This window comes from Ambystoma mexicanum, chromosome 9, assembly GCF_040938575.1.
Source record: "Ambystoma mexicanum isolate Mex_15411 chromosome 9, UKY_AmexF1_1, whole genome shotgun sequence".
Lineage (NCBI taxonomy): Eukaryota > Metazoa > Chordata > Amphibia > Caudata > Ambystomatidae > Ambystoma > Ambystoma mexicanum.
Genome location: NC_090931.1, coordinates 692,582,731 through 692,597,753, shown reverse-complemented (window position 1 = coordinate 692,597,753; position 15,023 = coordinate 692,582,731).

Here is a 15,023-nt window from a genome sequence, read left to right as displayed (position 1 = left end):
CCACACATAGCCCTGCCCCCTGACACACACACACCTCCACCATGCAAATTGGGGTGCACACTTCACTTATTTGAAAATGTCGGCCTATTCAACTGCAGCTCATTGATGTGGTTGTAAAGTTGGGTATACCTGCAGACTCTTCCTGGATGAGTCGAACCAAAGGGGAGAGGCAGTCCCCACAACACCACATTACTCCCACATAGGTTTGGTGTCAGGACCCAGTGGTGGCTCATACATCAGGCTCAGGGCTATGTTCTCAGCAGAGAACCTAAATACTCAAGACCACCCTTTCATTGACGTTTCGTCAGGGTCTGACATTCATCTGCACTACAGAACTGGCTGCTCAGGGGCCCTGCTGTGCAAACATTTTGGCTCTTACATTGTTGGGTTATGGCCTCAAAGATGGTGAGGTGCCCTTACTGTGGTGTAAAGTGCTATTCTAGCACGAAGAGTATCATAAACCTAATGTGGTGATAGTTCTGTTCCACACTCAGTACTCTGTCCCGGAACCCTAAGTTCAACTACTACACTCTCAGACAAGCGCACAGCACTATTAAGTCATACCAATGTCGCGCAGGGATTGCTGAGGGTCCCCCTGATGATTGTCCAGACAGGATATAGTTTTCTCCCTGTGTTCCTGTGTTGTGTACCATCTGTTATAGTACGTGCTCAGATCCATGAGCCCTGAAAGGGACTGTGTCCTTTTACTGGCAGTTGCTGAAATTGAGGAGACCCTTACTATTGGAAACCCGTGCTGTGGGTTATCGGTCTGTCAGCAACTCATTGGAAGGTCCACTGGTTTTCGGATGCTTTTTAAATGGCCAGTGTGCTGTTTACAGGTGCCAACACAATGAAGCAGTTTTCTGCTGTTAAGTGGCCAGGTTTGTGAGTCATGGGTGAATTTGCCTCTTTTCATAAGGTCTGGTGGTTTCCTGTATTTTTTTTGAAGGGCTATCCCCTTCGCTGTGATGGGGACTAAAGTGGGGGTGACCATGGAATCCTCTGTATACTACCTCGAGATCCAGCAGTCACTAGACTGGGGAGGTCACCCCACTGGAAGTCCCCAGAGTCATGCAGGGAACTTCGTCACAGCCATTACAGTTCCTCCATTAATCTATTTTGGCTGCTGATAGCTTTGTGATCGATACGCTTCTCCGTCACATACTTTGGCCATTTACCATCCGCAAAAAACCTTACCCCTAGACAGACAAAGCGTGTCTCTTTCAACCTCCTTACTATTGTGTGATATGGAGAGAGTTCAAATGTGGCCTGCTCTGGAAAAGTCCTTTCCGAAGCCACCATGGATTTTTTGCAACGAGTTCTGCTTTGTCATCGATGTTCCAACTTCGGATAAGACAATGTTAGAGCAAACCGTGATCTCATTCTCGATGAAGCTTATCCATGTGCACGCCTTAGTGCAGACTGGCGAGCAATTCTTATTTAAGGGAACCGATGTGCTTATTTCCATGGATCTCTGTGTGATCACTCCACACTCGGAAATACAGCATTCGGAAAATCCTGAATGAAAAAACGCAGGGGCGAAGTGATCACATATATATATATATATATATATATATATATATATATCTGCGCCATTGAACAATGGCCCTGCAAGGGCGGGGGACACCCCTGCAACCCCCGAACCCGTTATACCACACAAGGGGAGCAGGGAACAACCCTGCAAGCCCTGATTCCCCTTGTGCAATATAACGGGGATTCAGCATTTTCGTCTACTGTAAATATGCAGTACACGTACATGTGTTTTTTTTTTCTGTATTTTGGTGTGATACCGTTTCCATGAGTAACGGAATTGGGTGATGATGAAAAATGTTTCCGAAACGATTCCGGAGAAAAATCCAGGAAGTCTTCTGGAGGAATAATTTGAAACCTACTTCTTTTCCATGATTCCTTTGTTTAATAGCTCCTGCCACAACTGATTGTGGTTATCCATTCTGAGACATTTGCTGTCTGGTTGAATTTCTCAGTCTCAAATAAGGTTGCCTTTATTTTACTCAACCCTGTGTTGAAAAATGTGCAAAGGATTTATGCTAACAGGTGCTCCTGAATCTTTGCTTTGATGTTTCTTAATTTTCCACTGGTACCTCGTGCAATAATTGACCAGAGCTTTATGGAGTGTAATTCCTCTGCTGCGCTTTTAAGTTCACACCATTTCTACTCCACGTATCTGGATTTTTCTTTTCAAGTTACTGCTTGTACACTATACACTTGGGGTCATTACGACCCAGGCGGTAAGTACACCAACTTTACCACCATGGTGTAAACTACGTTTACACCATGGTGGATGGAGGATTTACCGCCCCATTCCAAGGTGAGTGGGGCGGTAAATCCCCATTTCCCATTTACCCTTCCCCATTCCCATTTTTGCCCCATAGGGCATAATGGGAGTGGGGAAGGCGCTAATTACGGCACCGTAAATTACGGTGCCGTAATTAACACCAAGGCGGTTTAGCGCCATGGATTTTAACGCCTGCTAAAAGCAGTCGTTAAAATTGGAATCAGGCGTTAAGGGTTAACGACGGCGTTAACCCTTAACGCCTGAGTTGTAATGAGGCCCACTGTCTTATCACATGAGTTGCGAGGCCTCATTCTGGAACCCCCAACCTGTATCTCTGATACCTCTTAATGCAGCAATGCTGATCCAGAGCCTAAGATGTAAATACGTACTGCCGCCATCTTGAATTCTTGCCCTCGGAAGACCGCCCTCTCTGCTGAAGGTTGAAGTCTCGCACAAAGCTGTTTTAGTCAGATAGGTTCATGGGTAGCGGTGCTGGGAGGCCCAGTGGCTGAAATGAACTCCTCTTGAGCCAGGACTCCAGATCCTCATTATCTTTGTCACGCGGACCAGTCACAATCCTCCTGCGGGCACATGCTGGCGAGAAAACACTGCTTTAATTTAGGGGTTGTAGGTGTGCAGATGCAATGCCCCAAACGTGAAAGGAGTTTCAGGCTGCGGAAAGGATATTAGCTTGGACCGCTGGTCATTTTAGTGTTAGTGTTTCAATTATTTGTTTTAGCATTTGTTTCCATGAAACAAATGAGGGGCAGCAAAAATACGGTCCATTATACCTAGCATTAAGGCTAATGCCATTTTAAAGGTTCTGTAGCAAGCACCATTGAAGTAGATTATGTCTTTGTTGCAGTGTAGAGAATTAGATTGTGTTATTATTGCATCAGGGCAAGCTTTGTGTTCGTGTTGGATATATGGCTGAAATGCCAGGTAGTGCAATCATTAAGAAGGGTAGTTATTCAGTATTATTAGCATAATGGCCACTTGTGGCCAGAGCCCTGCCATTTTTTAACTAGGCCCAATTAAGCGTTGGTAGTTCTTTGTCATTTAGGGCACTAAGCTGCATTTTTTAGCTTCTGTTCAGTTAATTTAATTAGTTTTTATTCCTGCTTCCCCCTGTGAGTGTTCCGATTGCCAAGGCCCTTGGAGAAAGAGTGAAACACTACACACAGATTGATTATTGTTGCAAGACTTAGCTGTTCCCAGATGTTTCAGGAAGGAGATGGGTAGCGCAATGTTCCCAACATTGGATAAATGTAATGTCAGTGATGGACACGGTTTTGTGTGAGCAAGGCCTAGAAGCAAGTTCCAGCCAGAGTATTGAACGAGGTTGTGGTTCTTCTGCCCCCATTGAGAGGTGGTAGGGCCATTGGAACTGCAGCCGACAGGCTAAATAGAGCAAATAAATCCAAGAACTTTGTTTTCAAGAGCAGTAGCTCGGCTGCGGTTTTATGAAGCCACCTGGTTTTCAAGAGCAATGTGGGAGGATGTGTGCTAGAAAAGCAACATGTTTCAAGACTGGAGTTGCCTAAGGTATTGCCACATCTACGAATGCAAGGTCTGATTATCACTGAGGAGTGCCAAGTTGTCTGGTCTCATGAGAAAGTAGTATTGTGTCCATTTTGTTTCCGCAGAGTACTGACTTCACTGTTCTCACTCGTTCAGGATTGGGTCTTCTCTAGGGGAATGCACATCATGAGGTTGTCCTGGCCAATGGGAAAAGACTATTGTAGCAACAGTAATATGGATAATGTTGTCCAATGAAAACAGAGTATTTTCTGCTGACCCCTCAATTAGGTCACCCGCAGGGGGAAGCATTCAAATGATCATTGGTAGGTTATTGACCAATGAGTTTGAGTTCTATAGGTTGTGTTTTAGATGTTGTTTTTTATAGGGGCTTGCCAATGGAGAATGTGGAATTAACATGTATTGGATATTTGTAACAAATGTTTTGTGGTTTTGCTCTATAAAAACTGTAAACTAAAATGGGCGTGTTGATTTCTGTTTTTCAGTTCCAGAGAGCTGGCTGACCCTCCCTGTCATATTTGCATGTAATAAAGTTTGTCCGCTTTTGCAGAGGATGTTTTATTGACATCTTAGTCCAGACTGTGCTGGCATTATCAACATGTCCCTCAACATGGGCAGAGTGCCTTATTAGGAGTGTTCCTGTACTTGATTGGGTATATTTGCTCAATAGACTAGGGATGGGGTGCAGAATCTGGGGTAACCACCATTTACCATCTATGGAGCCTACATTACATCGTGGGTCATGTCCCCGCCCCACATGGTCCCCCCCCCCCCCCGTCCCATCCTCTAACCTGAAGCATGGGACTTTGTCACATGTGGCATATAGCTTTTGAAAATCAGGAGGCAAAGTGTGCCTTGGGGTCCTCTGCAGTTGATCTTGCCTGGTGATGTCATGTCTGGCACCTCCTACTGGCTACCTTACTGTGTATAATCAAGGTTGGCACCCAGCTTAGATGCTTGGCTTCTGGGCTCAACATCGACTTGTCTCCTTTCTTCTGCTCATTTTTTCAAACTGCAAATGTTTCAGTTTTACCTGGACCTGTACGTAGACTGTGTTCATGGCTGACATCTGCAAGGCCACCCAGGTGGGACGAAGACCCTAGTGATTGCTGGATAGATATCTGTAAGGGCTCACATATTTGGCTTCCTAGAGTATTGAAGTCTCCTAGATCTCTGTTGGACCAACATGGTCATCATTGGATATTTGCAAGAGCTGCTCCCTGGGATATAGATGCCCCATAATTCTCCACTGTCCCTACTTAGCTTTGATTCCTTGCTTGATTTCTCAACATCTGGCTCTGCAGGACTATGCAGATCTGGCTCCCGGGGATACTGATGTCCCGTAGTTATCAGCTGGTCCAACCTGGTTGTGATTTCTCACTGCAGTTGTGTTAATTGAGCTGGCACCTTTGTGGAATTAATCATTGCACTCTGGCCTCTTGGAAATCTGGACTCTTAGAACTTTGAATTCTAGAACCTGCAGACTCTCTTGCAAAATTCTAGTTGAGGCCTGTATCATTTGCATGTTAATACTATTCTTTACAATTATGTGTATACATTGGATAGCCCTTCATGAGACCCTCCTTGGAAGTGGCCACCTTTACTGGCTCCCTGTTTGTATATAAACAGGGCTTCAAACACCCTGATTAGACACTTGGTTTGATCCAGAATCTGTTCCTGTCTCGTGCCTGGATGCTGAAAGAAGATCCTACACATCCTTGGTTGCTTGCTGAAACCCGGAGGAAGACTCTAGTCATCGCTGGACATCGTCTACCCAAATCCTGGTACTTAATGGTCACCTGGCTTGTTGGACATTGGCATAGCCATGCAGACTTGGCTGACTGGGGTACAGAGCTCTTGGAGTTGACAGCTGGTCGAACCAGGCGTTCATTCCTCACTGTAGTTCTCAACATGCGGCTCTTCAGGATGAAGGAGGTCTTGCTCCCTGCGATACCGATGTCCAATAGTTCCCCACTGGTCCAACCTGCGCTTGATTACACCATGGTGCTGGCTAAGTCTGGCTCTGCAAGACTGTGTGGATTTGGCCCCCTGGGATTTTGATGTCTCGTAGTTCTCTTGAGGTCCATTCTGGCTAGAATTCCTCACTAGAATAGTTGTACTCATTGAGCTGGGCTACAGTGGGCGCCTGTGTCCTTTGCATTTTATCAATAATCTTTACAGTTATCCTGTATAAGATGTTTCTTAAACACAGATGTGTGCCTGTTTTTTCTTTATTTTGATGTGCACATAACAGTTTACTGACAATATTGTCAGATGTTTGTTGTACATATTTGCAGGTTACAATGTAGGTTTCAACATGTTATCATTTACTCTTTAGTTAGCACTTATTTCGAGAACCAGTGCTCAGTGTCTGGTGGTACTTTGTGTTGAGCGGTGGTGTTCGGGCGATATTTGTCTGTCGCCCAGAGCCAGCTTGAGACACCTGGAGCAATGCTTATCCCAATGTCCAGGGGAGCAGTTTCTGTGCTCATATAGGGGTGGAATTCACATTGATAATCAATGATTTGAAGAGAGATTTTGGCAGCACAAGGGAGATCTGCGATAAGCTAGGAATTGGGTAGGACGTCAGCTTCTGTCATGGGTTTTTTTTATTAAGGGATTGGTGGCTGCATGTTGATGATGAGTCCAGCAGTGGAGGCTAGTTTTGAGCGATGTTAGAACTATTGTTTCCAATTTCACCAGAAAGAAATCTGTGAAGTTAACACTGCTGCATGAAGGACAGAATTAATACGTTTGCAAAGGACGATTTGACTCCTTAAAAATATGGGCTAGTTCCTAAGGTGAGCTGGCAGCTTTGACGATGGTATTGTGGTAGTACGATGCTTTTGTTTGACATGGTTTTTTTGTATCCTCTTTTGGGAATCCTACATTGATATACATTTCATACAAGAATAGATCACCATATGTGTCGTTAATATCTGTGTGTATAGGCTCATATGACCAAATTACAAGGAATGCAAGCAGACGTCCAAGGCCAGATGATAATGATGTGCTATTATATAGTACTTGCACTTAAGAGTTTTATATAGAAAACATTTACGTACAATATCACCCAACCTGTGTTGGTACTCATTGATCAACCTCAGAAGGATAAAAGGCTGAGCTGGCCTTGCTGGGATTTGAACATGCAACCTGCAGATCACACACACACATCGTAGCAGTGAGCACTCAAACCAGTGAGCTATCTGCCGGGCTATAGCTATCTTACCGGCTATAGTTCAATGAGCAATTGCATGTCTGAATGTTCCCAAAGTCAGAAAGCAAAATACGCTATGTAGTGGATACCATTAAAGTGGTAACTGAGATTTAACAGCAGGCCAGTTCATCTTCAGGTCTAGTGCAAAGTTGGCTACATGTCAAGCCTGCGTGGATCTACTTTTCGGGCTTCAGGGGTTGGCAAAATGCATACCATTGCGAGGGATCATAACTGTGTATTAAAGAATTTAGAGTCGAGAAGGGTAAGCAGTGCACTCACACAGCATCCCGCTCTCTGGGCATTCTTTACCTTATACATGCCAACAGACATCTAAAACAGCATGCCAGGGAGATGGGAAAGATAGACACATTACAACAAAACATTAATTGTGGCACTATGAAATCAAGGGCCACTCTATGTGCTATGGTCAAACATTTCTACACTGTACACAAGCTTTTAGGCACAAGGATTTTGTCAAGTGACCGAGGACACTGAGATGGAATGTCTTGTGATGATCGTAACAGAGACAACAGCAGTAAAAAACATGCTATAACCGCAATTTGTGAAAAGCAAAATACATAGTCCGAAATGGATGCTTATTCTACTCTTAATGCTATTTGGAAGTTGCCATCTGCATTGTGATTTTGGTGTGTTTAAGAACAGATTAAATTGCTGACTCACCCCCTGAAGTGTGCCTGAAATAAACCTTTAATGAGTCTAGCAAACGTTCTACTGAAATCCAGAAAGACAACTTTTTTGTTATTTCTATTCTTCCTTATTTAGGGTCACGGCTCAAAGTGTTATACTTGTGTATCCCCTTGTTTTTTAAATGTTTTTTTAATTTTTAAAAGAGGCCTGATCAAGAAAGCCAGCCACTCCAGAAATAAAGAGCCACATGGCACTGGCTACAGCCCAAGAGCTTCCATTTTTGTAGAAAAAAGAAAACATTTTTTCTTTTTATTTAGTAGTAGCAAGTTTGAGACCCCAGGGGCAGCAAGGGAGACCTCAGGGGTCGCAGGTACGACCCCTGGCAACCCCCAAATGACGTCCCTGGGTGTCCCAGTTACCGAGGGTCCAGAATACTGCAGCCAGCCTCACTCTAAAGTTCAAGGACTCTTCTCATATTTCACAAGGCCTGACCTTTTTGCACTGGTTTCCAGTCATGAAGAGAATGCTGTTTAAGACACTACATCCCACACCTGAGATCATCTACGGTAACAGACAATCTGCCCTCACTCTCGAACTGCAACGTCAGCACCAACCAAGAGCACCGACATTCAGCTCTGGTTGCGTCCTTACTGTGCCATGGCTAGAATTGGTGGTAGATACTTCTCTTAAAGTGCCGCCTCCAGGTGGAATGCCTTACCACGACCTCTCCGTTTGGAGTCCAACCTACTGATGTTCAGAAAGAAGCCGAGAACCCGGATATTTCGAAAGGAGCCATTGCCCCATGGCTTTTTACATTTCCCTGCTTAATTTCTGCCAGTTTGCCTATGGGTGATACAAATGCTTTTTAAACCACCCAAATACAAATGCTGTTATGCCTTTATGGTACATTCTGTGTGCATTTTTAATCATGGGTGTCTTTAATTTGCATTTTAAAGACCCCGAGTACATTATTCAGTGTTGGCTTGGTACAGTTTACGTAGCTTAGGTTTTAAACTCAGTTACTGACACTACCCGTCTAACCAATGTGGTGTTGGCTCAAAACATTAAGCCAGTGACAACGCTGTTATTTTTGTAATTGCTCATGTCCAAGAGTTCCCTGCCCTAGGGTAGCAGGATATACCATCCTTGAAGAAAGGATCCTAACAGTTGCCACTGCTGTACTTTCAAACTGGAGCACCGGACATATAAATTGGCTATATTAGAGCTTTCTTTGCTCAGTTAAGTCAGTTCAGCAAAGAATGTTACGAAGGAGCACTTTCACATTTTACAGAACTTAGTAAGACCTTTCTCGGTGTAGTCCCGTGATTTGTTACTTAAACCCACCCTTTGCTACCAAAGCTATTTTGGCAGCTGAAAATCTGGATATCATGTGAAAACAGTGACCCACTAAACGACGTGAGGGGGCTTGTCCATCCACGGAAGTAGAGTGCTGAGACAAAGCCTCCTTTTATAATTGATTGTATCAGTGATTCTGTGCGTGTGAGACTCTACTGTCCCGGAAGTTCTTAAACAAGGTTGGGACACCTCCGTTCTCCAGAACCCCTATCCAGACCAGACTTCCTGCCCCAGTTACAGACCAATGACAAAGGTTCCTTTGGAAAAGCCCAGATAAGGCTGAAGTGAACAGCTGCAAAAACAAATGTAGACAAGCACTTGTTATTCGGAGATCGGTCACCAGGTTTTTGCCCCATTAGGGGCACAGGGGCTGCCCCCCATAGATAAAAAGGTCAAATTACTTCAGATTATGGATCGGGGCAACACTGGTCTCCTAATGCTCCTGGATCTTTCTGAGGCCTTGGGCACCCCTGACCACCACCTGGGGAAGGTGTTGGTGGTGTTGGAAGCAGCCATTATGTGGCTCAAAGTTCTATGTGATTTTATCGAAAATAATTATTCAATGGAGAATTCATTGCATTTTTCTTAAAATTATCGATTTTGCGCAAATTATATGAGGGTGAGACACCCCTGCAGCCCCCCCCTTAATCCCACTGCATTATTTATTCACCTAAGCCCACCCCGACATATATTTAGGGCACAATCCGATTAAAAAATGTGATGAATTCTCCTTCCGTTAATTCTATTGCGGCAAAAACTCCTATTACCGTGACTCAAGACTTCATTGAGTAATCGACTGGTGCAATTAAAGATGGGTTTTTGTGGCTGAGCCGGTTGTCTTAGACTGGGGAGTCCCACGGAGTTCCTCTAAATTGCCCCTCCCTTTTAATGCTTAATTTAAGCCTCATTATGAACTCCTCGCTCAGGGCCGCTTCCCAAACCTATGACGCGACCTTGATTGATTTTCCCCAAGATGGAAACTGGGCAGTGAATGATGCCCGTCTACAGCAGCCGTTTGGGTCTGTCGAGTCTAGGAGGTCATTGAACTGGCCCAGCCTTGATTAAAATCAAACATAGCGTCCATCCATCTCGCCAAACAATGTTGCTCCTAAAACTGATGACCCGTGTCCAGAGTTTTCCCTAGCTGGATACTGCATTCCCATCCCTAACAAGGTGAACATTTGAACTTCCTGTTAGCCATGGTTTCTCAGATCAACTGTCTCTAGCTCTTCCAATGACTATCTTTTGTTACTCATATAATGCAGACCATTGCTGTCGGAATTTCACTAGCACACACTATAATGGGTGTGAAGATAACTACTGGAATGCCCTCCCTAACACCCCCCACGCTTGGCGCTTTGCAGCAATCTCCTCAGTGCATTTATCGGTATGTGGCTGCTTGAGTATTGACAAGGAGCGCAGGGCATATCACCAGTGCCGAGGAGACTAAATTCGCTCCCTGTGAGACCAGCGATCATGGTTAAGACCTTAACCATGGACATTTGACCCTCTTTAGATCCGTGCCTACGTATTTACTGGAGCGCCATAAATGTCATTGCTCACTCCGGAATGTTGCTAATTCCTAGTCTGTGACAGACAGAAATATATTGCTGGCACAAAGGCAAGTAATATGCAGCATCTATTATTTCCTTGCTCCACACAGCAGTAAGAAAATTAGCAAAAAAGAAAACTTCAGCTCCCATAAAGCAGCACTGAAAAAGTTCCATGCCGGCAAATACCTTCCTCTTTTTTCTTATGAATGCATCAATCTCCTCTGTTGCACCTGTGGAATCTACCAGGAACATCCACATCCGATATGTCTACCTGGAACCTCTGGATCCTTCCACAGTAGAACGCATGGCCTGAGTGTGATCCATCTGCAAAAGAATACAGCTGAAGAACTGTTAGGGAGGGGAAGCATGGGGGGGTGGAGGAGGGGGGTTATGCATTCATTCCTCCCTGCCATAAAGAGTCCCGACTCTGTCACAAACTAGGAATAATCGACATTCCAAGGCACAGAGACTTCCTATAATGCACGTTCCAAGCACGTCTAATACTGAATGAGAAGCCTACACAATAGGCTTACATTAGAAATGATAAAACTTTCTAGTGTTTGGTGAGTCAGCCAACTGAAGAATGTCTTTCTCATGTTTGATTTACCCTTCATGCACACTACTGTGCATCAAGGTTAAAGTAAACATAAGTGTCATTACGTGGCTAGAATGACCTACATTGAACGCAGGCTAGTCTAGCCAGGTAATACACTTATGATATTAATTTACCCTTGATGGCAAGTTAAAAACGACATGCCAAGTTAAGAAGGTACAGGCCCTACTAAAAGGGCCAGTATGAATATACTTCTCAATGTGGAATGGGATTTTTGACTTGTCATCAAGGATGAAGCAAACATGGTGTTATTACGTGGCTAGAGTGGACTACATAAGTGGTGTCATTCTGCATTTACTTTCTTATTGAGACATGTTATTTCCTACAGGGCACTATGTGTAAAGCAAACATGATGAGTGTTATTACATAGCTGGACCGGATTACATTGGTGGCTTCAATCCGTCCATATATTCTTAGTGTGTCATGGCATTTTTGTACTGAGCATCAAGGGTAAAAGCAAACATAAGTGTGATTACGTGGTACACTGGCATATGTTGGTCTAGCCAGTCCTGATGTATACTTTCTTTCTGCGGAATGGCATTATTAACTGGTTTGGAGTCCAATACTTGCATACCTTCATGCTGTCTGCATGGACATATATTGGCACAGCCAGTATGAATTTTTTTTTAATACTGCCATGTGTTGTAGACAAAGGCATCATTAAAATGTGTTGACATGTTCCCGCGCACTGTTGATTTGCATTTCTTTTTTTTTTTTTTTTCCTGTGCTACCATACAAAACCGATTGAAAACATTCCACCTTGGCTGAGCGGGTGACTGCAGGCAAGCTCATTCTACCGGTAACATCCTCCTTGGGCCTTTTGAATATTTGTTTGCCGCTTCCTTTGTGTCCCTTGTTCCCTTCTCCCCCCTTGTTTGTTTGTGCCTGTGCCCCTCCCTCCCGCCTTCCAGCCCACCCACCACCCTGATTGGCCGCTTGGATTTCCTGTTTGGCTTCCCGGTCCTGCAGCACACTGCGCTCGCCATTCTACCTTGGCTGAACGAGTGACTGCAGGCAAGCTCATTCTGCCGGTAAGGCCCTCCTTGGGCCTTTTAAATATCTGTGTTTGCCACTTCTTTTGTGTCCCTTGTTCCCTTCTCCCTCTGTGTTTGTTTGTGCCTGTTCCCCTTCCTCCCTCCCGCCTTCCAGCCCGCTCACCACCCTGTTTGGCTGCCCCTTCTTCATTACTGACCTTCACAGGGCAGTCCCTGCCCGGCAGCCCGGCTAAGGGCCCCTAGGCAAAGGGCAGCTCCCATAGAGGCGGCTCCTGGTTGTGTCTGCAGGTGTCTGCAGGGGAAGCCAGTTGCCAGCCATCAACCAGGATTGACCCGCACGCTACCCTGCATACCCCGGCCCACCTAGCCGACTCTCAAACTTTGGTGTGTTTTCTCCTGTTTAAAACTGCACTGTGAAAGTATTTACAATTGCATTGTGAAACCTAGGTCTTTTCCCCTCTATTCAGGATTCTCAAACTTAGGTGTGTTTTTCACCTTTTTAACTGCACTGTGAAAGTATTTAAAATTGCATTGTGAAACCTAGGCCTTATCACCTCTATTCAGGATTCTCAAACTTGGGTTTTGTTTTCTCCTGTTTTTAAAATTGCATTTGATAGTCTTAAAATCTAAGTGTCTGTCGTCTAGTCCAATTTCAACTAGCCTCGCCTCTCTCTGTCTCGTCTGCTTGCACCCTGCCCTGTGTCCTTCCCTAGTTCTCCCCCCTTCCCTCTCCCTTCCTCTTTTCTCCTCTCCCAACCTAATCTATGGTGCTCACTGTCTCTCCTATCTTCTCTAACTGCTTCCCTATCAACTATCCTGCTCCCCTCCTTAAATCTGGTAGGAAGAAGGTTAAAAGGGACATCCTGGTCTCCAATCCCACCTCCCTATCGCTGACACCTATACCAGGGCCTCCACCAGGCAAACTTTCACCAACATCCTCTTTGTCATTCCCTCACCAGACCTATGGACCCTACATATGGTCTCAGTGCTCTCTCCCTGCTCCTCCTCTCCCATTAATGGTGGCACCCGGTGGGAGGCCCTCCTGACGTGCTTCCACTCCTCTATGGTCATCCTTCCCTTTCTGCCCCCCCTTTGGGCTTCTTCTACACCTCCGCAGGGCATACCTCTGATTTGTACCCCTCCCCAGAAGTCTTTCAAGAATGGCAACCTTCTCCATATTGCCACTCTAAACTCTCGCTCAGCTGTCAAACACTCCTCCGACATCTGCCGCCTTCTGGAGGAACTTGACCTCATGTCCTCGGTCTCACTGAGACCTGGTTCATGGCCAGCTCTGTCACAAGCTTTGACACTCTCCTCCTTGATGGCTACAAGATCCTCTCCGCGCCCAGGTCCAACTGTTCCGGAGGGGGTGTAGCCTTGATCTTCCCCGAGTAGATTCCTGATTCTGTCATTCCTACGCAGGCCTACTCCTCTTTCGAATGCCTCGTCTGCAGGCTCTCTCTCTCTCTCCTAGGCATTCTCTTACTGTGGCCATTATCTATCTGCCACCTGGTCAGATCTCCTCCTTCCTCTCTGAGTGGGCGGCCCTCTCCTCTTCCCTCCTGGTCTTGACCACTCAACTCCTTCTTCTTGGAGACTTCAACATCCACCTGGATGCTTCCTGCCCTTCCTCTGGACTCTTTCGCAACCTTTGCGACTCTCTCTCTCTCTCTATTCTCCCCTCTGGCCGACTCAGTCTGCAGGGCACACTCTGGATGTTCTGATCTTCTCAGACCTTCCCCTTTCTATCCCTCTCACAACTCCTCTCTCCTGGAGTGATCACTTTCTCCTTTCCTCCAAGCTCACCCTCTTTACCCCTCAGGCCAAGCCAACACCAGCACTGCCACCCACCTTCTCGGTCATCCGACCCATGAAGCGCGTGTCAGTTGAGGCTTTCGCCGCCACTTTCTCAGCTCCCCCCGCCCCTTTGGCTGACTCACACCCTGGCACAACCCTTTCCATGCGGTTCTATGTTGTTTCATCGCGGGACTTTTCATCGCAGGTTTTTTTACTGCAAATATTTTTGGGAAAAAACTCATCTTTTTTTTTGGGGGGGGGGTTACCCCCCAAACCCCTATTCCCTTTTTTTTTCTTACACCCACACCCATTTATATAATTTTATAACCCCCCCCAAAAAATAGAGTTTTTTTTTAAATCGCGGTAAAAAAAACTGTGATGAAAAGTCCCGCGATGAAAGCACAGTGTACCTTCCATGCTCCACTCTGCTTTTTCTGATACTCTTGATGCTCTTGCCCCTGTCATGAGGATCCGCCTGATGCCTAAAGCCAAATGTAACTCCTTCTACGACTCAGACCTCGTCACCCTCAAACGCAAATGCAGTGTGGCTGAGAGGAATGGCGTGCTTTTGGTACATCCTCTGACAACCTGGCCTGCTGCCTGCTCCAAAGGCAATACGGGCTCTCTGTCCTCACCAAGAAGAGAGCTCACATCCAAGCCCCCGTCTCTGCGGCATCTAACAAATCAGCTGAACTCTTTCAAATCTGCAAGGAACTGGCCAATCCTGCTGCAGTCCCTACCACTCCTGTCCCCTCCCAAGGTTTATAGTCATTCCATCGACAGCCAAAGCATCTAATGCCATAAAAAAAATGCATTTGATTGTTTTCTTTTTTGTAGATGTTTTTCTTTAGATGGTTTGGCTGTCGATGCTTTGGTTGTCAATGCAATGACCGGATATCCCCTCCCAGGCCTTCTGTATGGCTCTGGCTTCTCATTTCATCTCTAAAACTCTGGACATCTCTCTCTCCTCCTCTCCCCTCCTCCCTGCTCTTCCTCTGGCCCTTCTTCG